General features: G+C 41.6%; 1 protein-coding gene across 4 annotated transcripts in view; it reads right to left on the bottom strand.

The window, feature by feature from the left end:
- Nucleotides 1-17,648, bottom strand: part of LOC139746005 (uncharacterized) — a 339,080-nt gene that overhangs the window by 257,409 nt on the left and 64,023 nt on the right. For 2 of the 4 annotated variants that reach the window (XM_071656800.1, XM_071656823.1), the window contains exons 1-2: nt 8,456-8,528; nt 7,178-7,561 (exon numbers count right to left, since the gene is read on the bottom strand). The exons of 1 other annotated variant lie outside the window; for it this stretch is intronic. The gene's annotated coding sequence lies outside the window, so the exon portion shown is untranslated. Of the gene's footprint in view, nt 1-7,177; nt 7,562-8,455; nt 8,529-17,648 lie in introns of those variants that run through there. One more of the 4 variants, XM_071656807.1, reaches the window with a different exon arrangement.

The following is a 17,648-nucleotide window of genomic DNA, read 5'->3' as shown; positions in this document are numbered from 1 at the left end:
TGTAGGGTGTAGGGTGTGGGTGTAGACTGGGGTCCAGTGTGTGTGTCTGTAACCTCCCTGTGATGCAGAGTGTACGGTGTGGGTGTAGACTTGAGTCCAGTGTGTGTCTGTAGCCTGTGTGCAGAGGGTGTGTATGTACCCTGCACTCCGGTGTGAGTGTATAGACTATGATCTAGAGTGTTGGGGTAGGATGAGATACAGAGTGTAAGTGTATACAGTAAGTGTTCCTAAACCTGGGAGGGGAGGAAAAAAAAAAGTGGTGGACGTGAAAATGAGAAGTGACGTCAGGAATAAAACGAACAATGGCTTCGCATGCACGCACGCAAGATCCAGTTTCCTCACCATCCTCCTGTGTGGCAGAGAGTTAGACACTTTCTGGCACTCAAGAAACACAGAAGACCATGAATAAACACCAGAGAACAGGCCGCCAACAGGCAAGGGCCAGTGTCGGACCAAGTAGAGTCCAACGACAACAATTAGAAGGCAAAAGAAAAAATAAAAAAAATCCAGGAACACACACACAGTCCACTCATCCTTCTCCACTACCCTTAGAGGAACCTCATTCTCTCCGTCAAGTACTTGAAGTTTGTTATAGATGATCACTTTTCCTGAGACCCTGTTGTCTCTCTCACTGAAGTAATCCCAAACTAGCAATTACTCATCCCTTCGCTTTACGATTAATCATTCCAATGTGTTACGGACAATTTATCATATTCGTCAGAGAGATTGGACTACTTCAGCACAATTTCCCGAACTCCTTTCTTAAAGGGAGGTATGACACTTGATATCTTCCACTCCCCTCGGCACAACACCGACAACCAGCGACAAATTAAATGGTGTTTCCAAAGGTTTGTTAAGCGTATCTTCACACTGAGCATATACAGAGAGCTTTCTTCGGGGACCATTACCCTTGTATGGGTGCAGGTTCTTGAGTTGTCTCCTTGTATGACGTCTTCTCAACCAGTTTTAGGGGTTTCCAAAATTCCTACCCCATTCCATCATGCAGATATACTGTGACAAATCTCTTCCACTGTGACAATACTTTTTATCTGACTCGTAAATTTTTGCGACGTTCTCAGGAAATCATCCCTATGAATCTTTTCGTTTGGTTATCCGATCTTTAATAGACAATTTGCACCTGATGAATTTACAGAAAAGTTTTGAATTCTCTCTTGTCTTGATCCTAAATATTCTTTCCTACTTTCTCTGCTTCCCTTGTCTTGTCTTGCCCTACTCATTCCTCGTACTGTTATTTTTTTCAGATGATGAATGGCTTTAGTGTCGCCTACATCTCTCCCACAAAAGTACGCCTTTACCCTCTTTTGATTTATTGACATCTCTTGCTGATCACCAGTTCTTTCTACTGCACTCTTCCTACCTCTCTGCAGCTAGTGTTACCCTTGCCTTAATGCCTTTGTGCTTGAATTCACAGAACCTTACATAACAATGATCTCCTTTACGTGCGTTATATCGTATGGTGTTGGAGAGTACTGTAGTGGAAGTTATACAAAGGACTACAGAGGAATTCAAACCAGCAACAGACCATTGGATCCTTTCAATGCTGTTCGTGATCGCAGAAGACATCAATAAAACCCACAGATCAGTTGCAGTAAGAGTAGAAAGGTCTAAAGGTGTTTCAAAGAGAAAAAAATAAAATCATCTTTTCATGTGATTGAGGTGGCACAAATAATAACAGTCTTGGACTTGAAGCAAAATAGTCATCACGTATAATATCAAACGTCTCTTTGATATGACTTTCAACCTCTCAAAATCGCGAAGCAATCCATATGTCATAGAAGATCTACTACGTTCACATCCCTCGGAAAACGAGCGGAGTGTTTGGTCAAGAGCCACAGCATTGATGAAGAGTCTGGACAGTGTATGGGCGAAAATGTCTGAATGTTATCCTTGAGGAGTGAACGGTGGAGGACAGAATGGTGTATGTGTCTCGTTAGTGTCCCTTTGATCAGTGGAACGAGGGGTGTTGATGCCGAAGGGAACAAAGAGACATTAGAGTTCTACTAGGACTGGTCAGACACTGAGCTATGGGATGTGTATGCCACGAGCAGGGATCAAAGTCTGGGTGTGAATGAAGAGATAATACAAAGCTTGGAGTGAGGGCTAAAGCTTTGGAGTGCCAATGACAAAGGAGATGAAAATAGTGAACAGCTTAAGAGGGTAACACGCGCGCAACGGGTAGAAACGAATCATTGATCCACCTAGTAAGTGGAACCTGAAAGTATGAAAATCTAATTAGCGCAAGTAGCGTGCAAAGACATCACCTCTCTCTCTCTCTCTCTCTCTCTCTCTCTCTCTCTCTCTCTCTCTCTCTCTCTCTCTCTCTCTCTCTCTCTCTCTCCTGGCGAGCAGCTCGTGCTGTCATGAACACTGCAATGGTAACTACATACACGGGACGTTCGATAAGGAGTAGAATTATTAACACAAGCAGGACAGCTGTTGGCTTGCATAGGTTGGTCGTCTGGGTGGTGGTGCAGTAGGTGTATCGGTTAGCGTTCCTGACCGTGACGCATTCACAGGACGTCCAGGGTCGAGAGCATAGGTTCGAATCCTGGTTTGCGGCAGTCGGTCCACAGTTAACCCAGCTGTTCATCCGTCCCTAGGGATTGGTCAATAAATGGGTACCTGGCTCAAGCTAGAATGTATATATATATATATATATATATATATATATATATATATATATATATATATATATATATATATATATGGAAAGCTGTGTAGGTATGTATATTTGCGTGTGTGGACGTATGTATATACATGTGTATGGGGGGGGGGGTTGGGCCATTTCTTTCGTCTGTTTCCTTGCGCTACCTCGCAAACGTGGGAGACAGCGACAAAGTATAATAATAATAATAAATAAATAAATATATATATATATATATATATATATATATATATATATATATATATATATATATATATATATATATATATATATATATATATCGTTAATGGGATGGCCTTGATGAGGGGCTCAGCTGCCCATACCGTCCCAGTGAACATAAAAAAAAGTTCAGGGTTTTTAAAGCTGTCAACGTCAAGCAATGTCTACCATCCGAAAAGTTCTGATCACCTCCTTCAGGTGTTTAAGATAACTCTAAAGCCACATGTGGTCTCACTATGCACGTGATCCTTCCATGTGGAAGCAACCTCATTGTGAGGGAGGGAGTCCCTCATAAACCAAGCAGGTGATTCTTCCATTTACATTCAAAACCTGCAAGTACAAAAAAACTCCCGTGTAATTAATGATGCTATTCCCATAATGAAGCCATTATGGAGAAACTTCACGTGGAAACTGCAATTTTGTGCGAGAAGTTAAAGTGACTATCCACCATAAAGATGGCTGAATTAGTCGCTAACAGGACAATTAGACAAACGAACTAACCATGGCTAGTGAATTCTAAGAAGACTAAGGATCGATCTATATCGTTTAACGCACTTGGCATCAGCTAAGTGTAAGGGAGGAAAGTGTCTAAAGTATTCCTTTCAATTTCTCTTTCTTTAAGAAAGACGTGAAGGATCAGAGGTACAAACATTGTTCTTCTCCAATGGAGTCCGCCTCACCTCAGCTTCGCGTTCAATCCTGGTTAAGTCCCCGAGGGTTTGTCAGGCTCGAATATCAAGTGCAGCAAAGCTGAACGACTTCGTAAGTCGCAAAAGCCACAAGGTGTTCCCTTTGCGCACGACCAGACCTGCGGGGGAACGAATGTGTGGCGCGTTTCGACGCTCAAAAAAAAGTTAGTCAACCAGGCGCAGTGAAGACGAAGGGCAGTATGGACCAGTAACGGTATGAATGGTGGTAGGGCAAAGAGAAGATAAAGACATAGCATTGAGGGAAGGATCAGGGGCATCTGTGGTTCTGGTGACCCTATTTTCTGTCGCCTGTTCTGAACAAAGGAATACAAATGAACTCACGAGAGGAACAGACCACAGGGTCTTCACGAGGTTGTTTGTGATACTGAATGTGTATAGAAACTGAGAGATTAGTATGGGGAGAGTACTTGAATATGCAGATAACTTCGAAAGAATGGATGCTGAGATGGTTTGGACATCTAGAGAGGATGAGTGAGGAGAGGTTGGCATACAGAGTACATGTGTTAATCATATGAAATGTATTCAAGACACTCGGAATACAAGTCTAACATCAATCATGGCAGAAAAAATCATTATAGTAATATCAAGTACAAAAAAGTACATTAAGGGAAAAATTTGCCATAATAATAACCATGAAACCAGTAGTTTACACGTAGTTTCGTGAGTATTAAGCTAAGGGGCCTTCCTGTTTCTAGCATAAAGCCTTTGTAATATCTTGTCCACGTCTGTGGCATTGCTGGCTACGATCCCGAAGTCCACCTTACACACATCAGGTGTTCTTGTGCATACAAATGTACCGAACGGCAGGGTAAGGCGGACGAGTGAGCACTGACTGGTTCATGCGATGTAAACGACCCTTGTGTTCGAAGATACAAAGGAACGAAACAGACCACAAAGAGATTCAAACAGCAACAGGCCACTGGGTCCTTTCGAGCTCTTTGTGAGAGAAGATGACGTCAGAAACTCGCATATTAATGTGGTAAGAGTAGAAAGAAATTCGAACGTTTCAAAGAAGAAAACCAGACTTGTTTCGCTTTACCTAAGGAGGCGTAGGTAATGTCAGTCATGGACCTGAAGCGAAATATTAATCATACCTGTTGTTAAACGTATCTATAGCACTATTTTCAGTCACTCTAACAGGTTAATAATTCTATATGTTAACAACACATCACCTCGTTCAAGCTAAATTGTTTGCCCACGAGTCTATATCCATTACTACGAGTGAAATCAGACGAATCAAGTCTTAAGTAACTTGATAGATCGAAATCATTGAAGTCTTTGATAATTTGGAGTACCTGTATTAGATTATCTTTCAACCCTCTCTTTTCTAAAGTAAATAAATCTACGGTTTTCATATGACTTGTCTGGGAATCATCTTGGCAGGTCGATGCTAGACACTCTCCATTCCCTCTGTCTTATTTCAAGCGGGGTAAACTAAAATTAAACACGATATTGAAGATTGGGACGTAAGACTGATTTGTGTAAGGATGATTTCCCTTTGATTTAGGTTCCAAAGCCCGACCGAGGTATCCAGGAATTTGCCCTCTATATCTGGTTTCATGTCACCAGAGACTACTACATCCAAGTCTTTTTCCTCCTTTAGAGTCGTTTATCTCAACAGGATTCATACTGCGGGGCGCCTTCTCGCTTTCACTCCCGATATGCAACATTCACACGTATCGCCATCAAGATTCACTCGCCTGTTACGAACACATCAATATTTCTCTACAAGTTTAGAAATACACACGTTTAATATCAGTTGTAGATTAATTTCCCAGCTATCTATCGCATACGAGTTTCGACTCCTCACAATACAGACCATTATCAATATATTTAATATAAACTAGAAAGACAACCGAACCCAAGTTTGATCCTTGTGGCACACCACACGTTACATCTAACCATACTAAGGCTCGACCATTTGTTTACAGCCAGTCAATCAGTTACCTAACCACCGTATCACAACCAAATCTATATCATGGAACTTTACCAGTAACTTCGAAAGCGAAACTCTATCGATACGACCCCGGAGTTGCAGTGTCCACTTGGCAATATATACATAAATGAGATTTACAACACATACAGGAATATCTGTATACATCTGACGACTCTGGAGGTAGTGAAGGCTTCCATCCTTGAACGTATACCGCTTCTGCAATACATCATTGGTCTTAGACACTATATTGTGTTATGTCTATTGGTAGGGCTCTCTTATCAGTTCAGACTATGTATTTGTTGAAGCAAAAACCTTAGCTACTTCTGTTGGGCATAGGAACTTAGACAGTGGGTCTCTTGACAGTAGACGGATGGTGTGCCCCACTGGAACAGAGGTGTGAGGATTATTTGTTTTTCTAAGTGGTTCTCTATAGATATCCTGGGCGAAACCACTAGATGTTCAATACTGACTCTGAGATTTTAGAATGTGGTTTAGAAATTCAATTACTTGGTGAAACCTGAAGTAATTAGAACACACAGTACAGGAGGGTAAACTCTGGGTACTAGAGTCCAAATTAAGTGTACACAGAGATAGAGCAAAATAAACCGTCTGTACACTGAAATATATAAGAGAAAACAGATCTCATTTGTAGGATCAGAATATCAACAGCAAAGGAGCTTCGTGAGTACGTAATTTGTTACTGTATCTTTCGTATCAAGATGTACAAAACACAGTTACCATGTGTTATTACCCATTTATCAACTGTTATTACCTATATGTTAATTATTTGTATGATACGGAGGGGAAGGGGTGGAGTTCAACACTAGTGGGGCCCCATATCTTGAACATTCTCTCCTGTCATATGATCATTCAAACCTCTGTATACTGTCCACATTTACAACCTCATCACTGAGTTGATTCCACCTACTGCTCTTATACCATAATGATACGTTTTAACATCTTTTGTGACAAGTTTCCAGCTAAGTATCATGTTACAGCCTCTGGTTGTTCTAGTCTTGCACCTTGAATTTTGTGTTAGGTAACCCTTTGTGTGTGTGTGTGTGTGTGTAACTGAATACTTATTAAATAAAGGATGAAAATTCTATGCTCGTGGGGCTCCACCTCTTAAAGCATCATACAACTTTTTGAATATATCTATCTATCTATCTATCTATATATATATATATATATATATATATATATATATATATATATATATATATATATATATATATATATATCCTAGCGTGAGCCAGATACCCATTTGATCAACCAACCTCTAGAAGTGGATGAACAGCTGAGTTAACTGTGGACCGACTGCTGCAACCATGATTCGAACCTATGCCCTCGACCCTGGGCGGCCCATGAATGCGCTAATCTCTACACCATGGAGGTCCATACACCGTATACTTTCACAAATATGCTACATACTCACCTGAAACTTTGATGTGACAGGAACTCTCTTTTAGCCATTTCCTCTGAAGTCTTGTTGCCCTTATCTTACACATGTTAGATTACCTGTTACATATAATTGATCATTAGATGAGGAAACGTCTGTGTGTGTGTGTGTGTGTGTGTGTGTGTGTGTGTGTGTGTGTGTGTGTGTGTGTGGTAGGGATCACTTACCTATTTTGCAGAGACGGTGGATGTTTTACACTCGTGGTCCCCCATCTCTTAACCTTTCCTTCCTATAGGACAATGTTCTAAGCTTTCTCATGGTTTCTGCCTTCATTGTTCCTTTACTTAACATATCCTCTTCGTCCAATGTCCTGTTACAAGAATCGTATTTATTCACGCCCTTTTTAGACTCATTTCTTGTCTCAGTTTCTATCTATGTCCTTTATAGCTACGTCCTTCAGGCGACTGATCGGTTCCCCTTTAATTCAAAATATCGTCACAGTACATACACTGTCAACTGGACTTGAGAAATATGGAAACTGTAGTCGTATATCTATTGTTTCATCTCTCTTCTAAACTGAGCATAACTTTAGCTGAGTACTTTATCTGTAACTTAATGAGGAAGGAGAAGGTAACACTGGTTATGAGGAAGAAGATTGTATCAATATGTCATGAGGGGAAAAATAAAATAAGAAAACGTATTGTTATCATGATAAGAACTGAATCACTCATGAAAATGAAATATGACTGACTTATGTAGTGCATGATGAGAGGAATTATGCCATGCTGTCATGAATATGTCACATGTAACAACACTACTGTCATGAAGCACGGAACACAGTCTTTAGAATGACACACGCAACACACACTACCATGAAACACCTGACACTGACATGGGAGTAAAACAACTGACACTCTTTACGAGTGAAGCGACGTAACACTGTCATGCGGGCGAAACACGTCATGCTCACATGACAATGACACACGTAACAATGTCATGTTTCGTCATGAGAACTGAAACACGCAACACCACCATGCGAGAGAGCCTTACAACACTCGCCTGCAACACGTTAACACATTCGTGGAACACTCCGGTTTTGTTCACTCTCGATTTCATACGAAGGAGTTTACGTAAACTGATGAATCTAATTAGCATAGTGCCTCAAAATTATGCAAATGAATTGACACTTGCCATTCCTGCTGTGTTGTTTATGTATCTTACAAATGTTATATTGTTATATTTCATGTTATTTTATGATGATCATGCATACATAGCGCGTAGTGATAATTTTTATGCTGTGTTATGATGAACTTTACATGCTATGCTGTTATGACTAAACTTTACGTGCCGTGTTGTGATGAATTTCACATGTTGTGCTGCGACGCTCCATCTTTAGTGTGTTGTGACGGATTTCACATGCTGTGTTTGTGATGTTATACATGTGTTATGATGATAAGCCATCCATGCTGTGTTGTGACTAGGAGCAAAAATCCTTGCTCGCACACCCAACACGCTTTCCCGCACGGAGCGGCTGTAGCCCCACTACCTTCCTGCACCACGGTCAGTGGACCACTGAGCTCCTACTGCCGCACACACTCACACCGTCCAGGTACCACCACCAGTCTGGCGCAGTGCTCCACTCTGGCTGGACCAGAAAGCGAGCGTATGTGTGTCAGTGTTGATACGCAGGATGAGGGAGTTTAACTCGCCAGGTCTTACTTACAAAATTATCTCAACTTCTGTCTCATCTTTTTTTTCTATCTTTTCATTCGTTACAGCTTTCACTACTTGTCAACTATGGTCTATGGCCAACAATCTCTCTCTCTCTCTCTCTCTCTCTCTCTCTCTCTCTCTCTCTCTCTCTCTCTCTCTCTCTCTCTCTCTCTCTTCCTTCCACATCCATCTGGAGCCTTTGGCTGTGCTATTATCTCCTGCACTGTTCAGTTGAACTGTTCCTCCCAAGCATGTGGACCCATCGAGGAACACAGTTACTGTAATCATGTCCCTCTCGTTCTTATTTGTCTAAAAGTGTCGTAGGTCTTCGACTTGCTATCATCAACCTTGTGACTTAATTTCCATAACTTTAGGTACAACTTTGGTTTCAAGGTATACATAAAAAAGAAGCAAACAGATGACTTAGAAGAAAAAAATATATATACATGCTATCTTGATATTGTACAGAGAGGCATGTAATGTCACTCGTGGATCTAGAGTTTGTGAAGACTAATTTTAAACGTATCTCTGGTGCTAATTTCAACTGCTATTCACAGACGAATTACTCCCTATGTTATAACCCCTCTTGACAAGAAAGTACTTCATCTCATTCTAAGTAAAACGTTTCCCTACGTGTTTGTACCAAATGCCACGAGTGAAACTTGACTAACCTAGGCACTGATTAGCTGATTAGTCCTTCATTATCAACGCCTTGAAGGATTAAGCCTTCTCTTTTCTCAGCTAAATAAATCTAAGGTATACGAGTTAATCATCACATCAATTTCTCTCATTCCGGGAACCGTCTTTGATAGCTCGCCGCTCCCATATTCTCTCAATCCTATTACAGCTGGGGTGAGGAAAGTTGATCGTGAGGGTTCTCATAGATCATCAGTGTCTTTGTGTATGTGATATTATATTGCTTTTCAATTACTCATCTTGTGGGTAACGTTCATTTGTTCTTTCGTGATTCGTAGCGTTATTTGAGAAACGTACTAACGCATTATAGGGAATGAGGAATGTGGTTTCTTTAACTTGAAATTGAATACTCTATCTTTGGAGCCTGGATTACGTTCGTATTTCTGTACTATCTTTATACGCAAATTATTCGGCTATGGCCACCGAAGATTATGACACGAGTCTTTTTCTCAATTTTCCATTCAACATCTGAGCTAAATTCAGCAGACGGCTTTCCTCTCACACCATATATTCGTAACACCTTCCACAAGGCATCTCTATCAACCCTCTCATACATTTTCTCCAGATCCATAATCGCCACAGATAATTCCTTCTGTTTCTATAAGTATTTCTCGCATAAATTCCTTAGAATAAACACCCGATCCACACATCTTCTGCCACAATCAGAGGCTCGAAGCTTGCCACCACCCTGTATAATCACCACTCTCCCACACAACGCACACTCAAGATACGTACGCGTACCTCTGTATCTATCTAAGCATTCATTCGTCCCTGTTGCTTCTGGCAACCCTCAGGCACCTCAACATTGGCCATACATCCCCAAAGAGAAGCACGAGGCGAGGGATCTACGTGAATCTACGAGATCAGCGCCCTTACACTACTAGTTACGAAACCTCGCGAGGAGAACATATTAGATTTAGTTCTGGCTACAACTGAGGATCTCTCAAGATGGTGGAGTGGAGATAAAAGTTTTGGCACAGGCGATCACTGGCAAATCACTTTTGAGGTAAAGTTCAACATAGCATATAATGCGGGTCGATATAAAAGTCGCGAAAAAAAAAAATACCAGAGTTTAAGCGTGCAGATTGAAATGGTTCTCGCACTTCTCTTGAGAGACAGACCTGGGATGACATAGCTGATGAAAATCATATGGATGTAGTTCGGAAAAGATTCAGTAATACTTTCAAAGTAGTGGAAGGAACATACGCGCCAGCGCTTATAAGACGGTCTTGTTCGCAAAACGAAGCCGAAGCGGTGGAGTGATGACATGAAGAAAGAAGCACAAAAGAAAATCAAAGAGACTAATAGCCAATATGACAAAGTAAATTATGTAAATCTGCACAAAGAAACTGTGAAACTTATATGTCACAGCAAAGATCAGTACGAAACGTATAGTGCTGGAAATAGCCAAATAAATCCTATAGAGTTCTTTAGTTCTAAAGAGAGTCATTACTCTATTAACTGGCTCACTAATTACAAGAAATATTGACTTGATTCGAAACAAAGAAGCCATGGTAAAGATTTTTATAAATGATTTGTATCCTAAATTCAACTCCATTGTCAAGAGACAAATGCATTTAGCAACATATTGAAGTAAAAGATGACAATATTCCATCAGCGCTGAATGGAACGAAGGTAGACAATACAGCTGGGTCAGGTAAGCGTGATCCAAGGATAGAATCTTGGTTGCGACACTAGGCCCACAGTCAACCCAGCTTTTCATTCACCCATTGAAGATAGATCGATAGAATGTTTACCTGGCTCAAGCTAAGGTATATATATATATATATATATATATATATATATATATATATATATATATATATATATAGAGAGAGAGAGAGAGAGAGAGAGAGAGAGAGAGAGAGAGAGAGAAAGATAGATAGATAGATAGATAGATAGATAGATAGATAGATATATTGCGTGCCGTCTCAGGTAACATAAAAAAAGGTATTCACATGATTACTTGCAACATATATAAGACTCTGACTACAATATATATGAAAACCTTCTTTTCCTTACTTGGGTTGGCATACTATAAGGTCTTAAGAACTCTCCAACGGAGACAGAAATTATTACCTTTAACGAAGGGTCCAAATGGCAGATGGGAGACGATACCAAACCACATCTTCACCACACTAATGCAGAAGACAAGAGGAAATGGAAGTGGACTACGGCTACAACTTCCGTCTCCCAAAGAGGATTCATTATGTAGGGATGGACAGCTCCAGCCACTCCTTACAAGCAGGGACGAAGCAGGAATTACGATGGGTGAGGAAAGAACTAATATATAGTTATAGCAAAAGATCTAGTGGGTATGGAATAAAGTGAAGAAGTGAATAAAGTGTGATCAATGAAGAAAATAAGTGTGTGATGGAACTGAGAAGCGAAGCAAGATGTTTACGAGTCAAATCACTACACACACACACACACACACACACTCACTAGCTGGTCCAGCCAGAGTGGAGCACTGCGCCAGACTGGTGGTGGTACCTGGACGGTGTGAGTGTGGCGGACTAGTGGTACCTGGACGGTGTGAGTGTGGCGGACTAGTGGTACCTGGACGGTGTGAGTGTGGCGGACTAGTGGTACCTGGACGGTGTGAGTGTGGCAGCAGAACAGAAGCTCCTCAGTGGTCCACTGACCGTGGTGCAGGGAGGTGGTGATGATACTGCTGCTCCGTAAGGAGAGCATGTTGGATGTGTGTGTGACTGAGGAACTTCCTCTTAAGTCACAACACATCCACGTATGATACGTTCACACAACACAAGTCGTCGAGTTATATCATCACAACACATCCACGTATGATACGTTCACACAACACAAGTCGTCGAGTTATATCATCACAACACATCCACGTATGATACGTTCACACAACACAAGTCGTAGAGTTATATCATCACAACACATCCACGTATGATACGTTCACGCAACACAAGTTTTAGAGTTATATTATCACAACACATCTTAATAAGGTTGATCATAACAACACATCTTGTATAGTGGAACATCACAACACATCTTGAATAGCTGATCATCACAGCACATCTTGTATAGTTGTTCATCACAACATATATCTTGTAAGGCTGATGATCACAACACATAGTTGATCATCACAACCCACGAATGATACATCATCATCACACATATAGCGTGATTAGTACACAGTAAGCCATTAACTGAATTGAATATTCAATGCAAATTGCATCATAATACATTCGATATTGAACCCAATATTACATTCCACAAGATTCGTTCTGATGACAATGTTACGTGTTTCATGGCACTATGTGTTTCACTCTCATGACACTGACACATGTTTCATTCTCATGACAATGTTACGGGCTTCACTTTCATGACAATGATATGTTTCACTATCATGACACTGGCACATGTTTCATTCTCATGACAGAGCTACGTGTTTCATGTTCATGGCACTATGTGTTTCACTACCATGACACTGGCACATGTTTCATTCCCATGACAGTGCTACGTGTTTCATGTTCATGACACTATGAGTTTCACTCTCATGATACTGAAGCATGTTTCATTCTCATGACAGTGTTACACTTCCCACTCTCATGGCAGTTTTAAGTGGTAGTACTGTGTTTCACTCTCATCAGTGTGTTACGTGTGTTTCGTTTTAAGTGGTAGTACTGTGTTTCACTGTCATCAGTGTGTTACGTGTGTTTCATACCCACGACAGCATCACATGTTTCAGTCCAATGATACCACTGTGTCGCAATACTGTGTTGCAATACTGTCTCATGTCTGCATGACAGTGTCATATCCTCATTCTAATGATACGTAACGCGCATTCTTCTCATGGTAACGCTAAACGACTTTCTCATGACAAATGTTATGTTTGTCTTTCCGATCACTTGGGTTATATACATATATGTCATTTACATGACAGGGATTATATGAATTATTCTCATGGCATGGGTGTCAGACGTCATGCTCATGAGAAAGGTGTCAGACGTCGCGCTCATGAAAATTGCTATGCGTGTCAGTCTTATGACTACGGTGACATGTGTTATAATCAGTGACAAGTGTTATGTGTCATCCCCATAACACTTGTTTCATTCTAATAATCACTCCTGCTGTAATTATGATTAAAAATTCAGGCAATAATCATTGATCACAGATACATTCTCTCTTTTAGTTGTGATATTAATGTATTAATCATCATCCAAATACATGTAAAAGTATACTGATTCTAAGGCCAGTACTTGACACACACAGAGGGAGAAAGAAGCCAGGCATGTGTGGCAACTGGCTTGGGGATGAGGGCAGGCTGGTGTGTGTTGTGTGTGTGTGTGTGTGTGTGTGTGTGTGTGTGTGTGTGTAGGTGGGTGGAGGGGGGTAAGGTGGGATGCCTGTGGTTTGGAATGTAGCCAATCCCACCGCGCCCCTGGAGCGAAGTTAAAGGCATGACGGAAAGAGTGAGAGGTGGGCAATGAAAAAAAAAGAGAAAGAATTTTTCTTTTTCGTCTATTCAAATAGGACACAAAAAAGAGAGAGACGTACTTTTGGACGAAAAGGTGTGTTGATGCTTTCTGGTGCATCGGCTGGAAGGACCCTGGTTCGAAATTAGAAACAGGAACGACGCGCTGGTTCGAAATGATTGAATAAGCGAAGCAGGAACGACGCACTGGTTCAAAATGAGTGAAGCAGGAGCTACACGCTGGTTCGAAATGAGCGAAGCTGGAGCGACGCGCTGGTTCGAAATGAATGAAGCAACGATCGTAAAGCGAGGCAACGATCGTGAAAAAAAAGAGCAACGTAGGTACGAGTTAAGCTTTGTTGTGTGTGTGTGTGTGTGTGTGTGTGTGTGTGTGTGTGTGTGTGTGTGTGGCCTCAAACTGGGGCACTAAAGCTGCTTTCCCTTTCGTGTCCAGGTGTAGAAGAGGCTGTTTCAAGGACGCAAAAAATGAAAATGACAAAAACATGGATGATGTATTGCATCAGAACGACTAATGAAATCGATACATATATATATATATATATATATATATATATATATATATATATATATATATATATATATTTTTTTTTTTTTTCTTTTTTTTGCTTTGTCGCTGTCTCCCGCGTTTGCGAGGTAGCGCAAGGAAACAGACGAAAGAAATGGCCCAACCCACCCCCATACACATGCCTTGATTCAATCCACTGACAGCACGTCAACCCCGGTATACCACATCGCTCCAATTCACTCTATTCTTTGCCCTCCTTTCACCCTCCTGCATGTTCAGGCCCCGATCACACAAAATCTTTTTCACTCCATCTTTCCACCTCCAATTTGGTCTCCCTCTTCTCCTCGTTCCCTCCACCTCCGACACATATATCCTCTTGGTCAATCTTTCCTCACTCATTCTCTCCATGTGACCAAACCATTTCAAAACACCCTCTTCTGCTCTCTCAACCACGCTCTTTTTATTTCCACACATCTCTCTTACCCTTACGTTACTTACTCGATCAAACCACCTCACACCACACATTGTCCTCAAACATCTCATTTCCTGCACATCCATCCTCCTGCGCACAACTCTATCCATAGTCCACGCCTCGCAACCATACAACATTGTTGGAACCACTATTCCTTCAAACATACCCATTTTTGCTTTCCGAGATAATGTTCTCGACTTCCACACATTCGTCAAGGCTCCCAGAATTTTCGCCCCCTCCCCCACCCTATGATCCACTTCCGCTTCCATGGTTCCATCCGCTGCCAGATCCACTCCCAGATATCTAAAACACTTCACTTCCTCCAGTTTTTCTCCATTCAAACTCACCTCTCAATTGAATTGACCCTCAACCCTACTGTACCTAATAACCTTGCTCTTATTCACATTTACTCTTAACTCTCTTCTTTCACACACTTTACCAAACTCAGTCACCAGCTTCTGCAGTTTCTTACATGAATCAGCCACCAGCGCTGTATCATCAGCGAACAACAACTGACTCACTTCCCAAGCTCTCTCATCCCCAACAGACTTCATACTTGCCCCTCTTTCCAAAACTCTTGCATTCACCTCCCTAACAACCCCATCCATAAACAAATTAAACAACCATGGAGACATCACACACCCCTGCCGCAAACCTACATATATACATATCGTATTTTTTCGCCGTTCCTGCTTTTGTATTCTGAGAATAACCAAAGGGCAAGGAGAGTTGAGAACTGAGCAAACGAGCTCAAGTGGTTCGAAGCGAAGCTTCATTACTGGGAACGATCTGGTTTTTGAGCCACTTGGTCAAGGTACCTGTGACGAGGTGGAGGAAATCCACTTCTTAGTTTTCCAGTGGAGAGAAGGTGGGCCAGAGGATGTCCCTTGGCGAGCGCAATAAAAAGGCTGTCGTGTTGCGTCTTTTGTGATCTTATTAGGATAAAAATAAAAAGCGGCCAGAAAACAGCGTTTGGGTAAATATTCGATCAGATGGTGGCCATGGTCGAGATTGTCCTAACGTGTTCAATAAGAAAATGGCCTCATTAGAGCTTTTATGATATTCTTCGATCTTTTACGGGTCGTAAAAATGCTTTCTCTTGTACTAAACAACGGAGCCGCCCAGGTCCGCCCAGGGTTCGAGTCCTGGTTGCGGCAGTCGGTCCACAATCAACCCAGCTGTTCATCCACATCTAGGGGTTAGTCGATAAAATGGGTACCTGGCTCAGGCTATACACATAGCGTTAAGCGTTAATGGGATGGCTTTCATTAGGACCTCAGCTGTCCATGCCGTCTCACCTAATGTAAAAAAAATGAGACATATAAAACCAGTTAGCAGACCTCCGAACTCATCCATACTAGTTACATATATATATATATACACACGTACAAAACCGTACTGGTAGAACAACAATTTGAAACACTGAAACACAACCCCGTCACCATTGCCGTATATTTCATTTTCAGCTTGTGTTACTATCCGGGAAACACCGCTGGTACATCTTTTATGAACTTTTTTTTTATTATTGTTTTGCTTTCAACTGCCGTACATTCTCTCTCTCTCTCTCTCTCTCTCTCTCTCTCTCTCTCTCTCTCTCTCTCTCTCTCTCTCTCTCTCTCTCTCTCCTGGTGAGAGAGCCATTCCTTTCGATTCACTCTGGCACATATGAATGTCTACCATCAGCAGTTCTAGTATTCCCTCACTCCGTGACACATACGAATCTTACGGTATTCCTCCTCGAATTTAGAAATAGACCTCTTCTCTACTTGCGTCTGTGGTCATTCGTCTGTACTGCATTCAACATGAAGGTAATGCACGTCTTCTTCTTCCTGGAAATATGTGTTAGTAAAGCCTATTCCAAAGAAAAGGGAGACCAATCGAACCCTCCAAACTATCGATATATTGTTTTGACGTTTATTACTTACGAAGCATTCGAATCTCTCCTCAACTCTCATCTCCCTAGGTATCTTGAATATCTTAATCTTCCTTATTCTCTTCGTTGATCATCAGTATGGTTATGGCACAGCGAGATCCATCGGTGATGACATCCTCCTCAATCTTATACTTGAATACGCATCCTCTCTGAGGAGTGTTGTGGAACCCTACGTTATAATAGATGCTGATCTATCAAAAGATCCTATCCTATCCTAGCCTATGCGCCTATCCGCACTTGGACAGCCTTCACATAATCAGCAACTGAGAGGAAACGGTTCCCGCTATTCACCCATCTGCTCACTTGAGGCACAGCGGCAGATGGAGCAAGAACCGCACCTTCGACGGTGTTGACCAGGTTAGCCCTCTCCATACGTGCAGGTGTATCATCTGGACAACCCCGCCACTCCCACCTACACTATAACTCATCTCCTCATTCAAATACAGATAATTTCTTCCTCCTTCCAAGAACAAATGGTCATTATTTCTACCTTCATATGAAACACGTAAGTGTAATGATACACTTATACCTTCCTGTATCGTTCCATTATCCACTCCCCCACCTACACTATAATTCATCTCCTTATTCAAATACAGATGATTTCTTCCTCCTTCCAAGAACAAATGGTCATTATTTCTACCTTCTTAAGAAGAGTGTGAGAAAGTGTAATGATACACTTACTCCTTCCTGTATCGTTCCATTATCCACTTGTGCCCTGCGAGACCGACTGCATCAAGATTTTAAAAAGCCCCCCCACCCACCTCTCCCCCGCCATGACGGAGACGTGGCAGCTGAATCAACAATGGTTTACACGGGTGTTGCCCCACATACACGCACACACACACACACCCGCACCTGCATCATGTAGTCCTCCCTCACGCTCTTGCTTCTACACGACTGAAGTGTCGTGG

Source organism: Panulirus ornatus, chromosome 4 (genome assembly GCF_036320965.1).
Source record: "Panulirus ornatus isolate Po-2019 chromosome 4, ASM3632096v1, whole genome shotgun sequence".
Lineage (NCBI taxonomy): Eukaryota > Metazoa > Arthropoda > Malacostraca > Decapoda > Palinuridae > Panulirus > Panulirus ornatus.
Note: the sequence above shows the minus strand (reverse complement) of the source record. Positions and strands in the feature narration are given on the sequence as shown.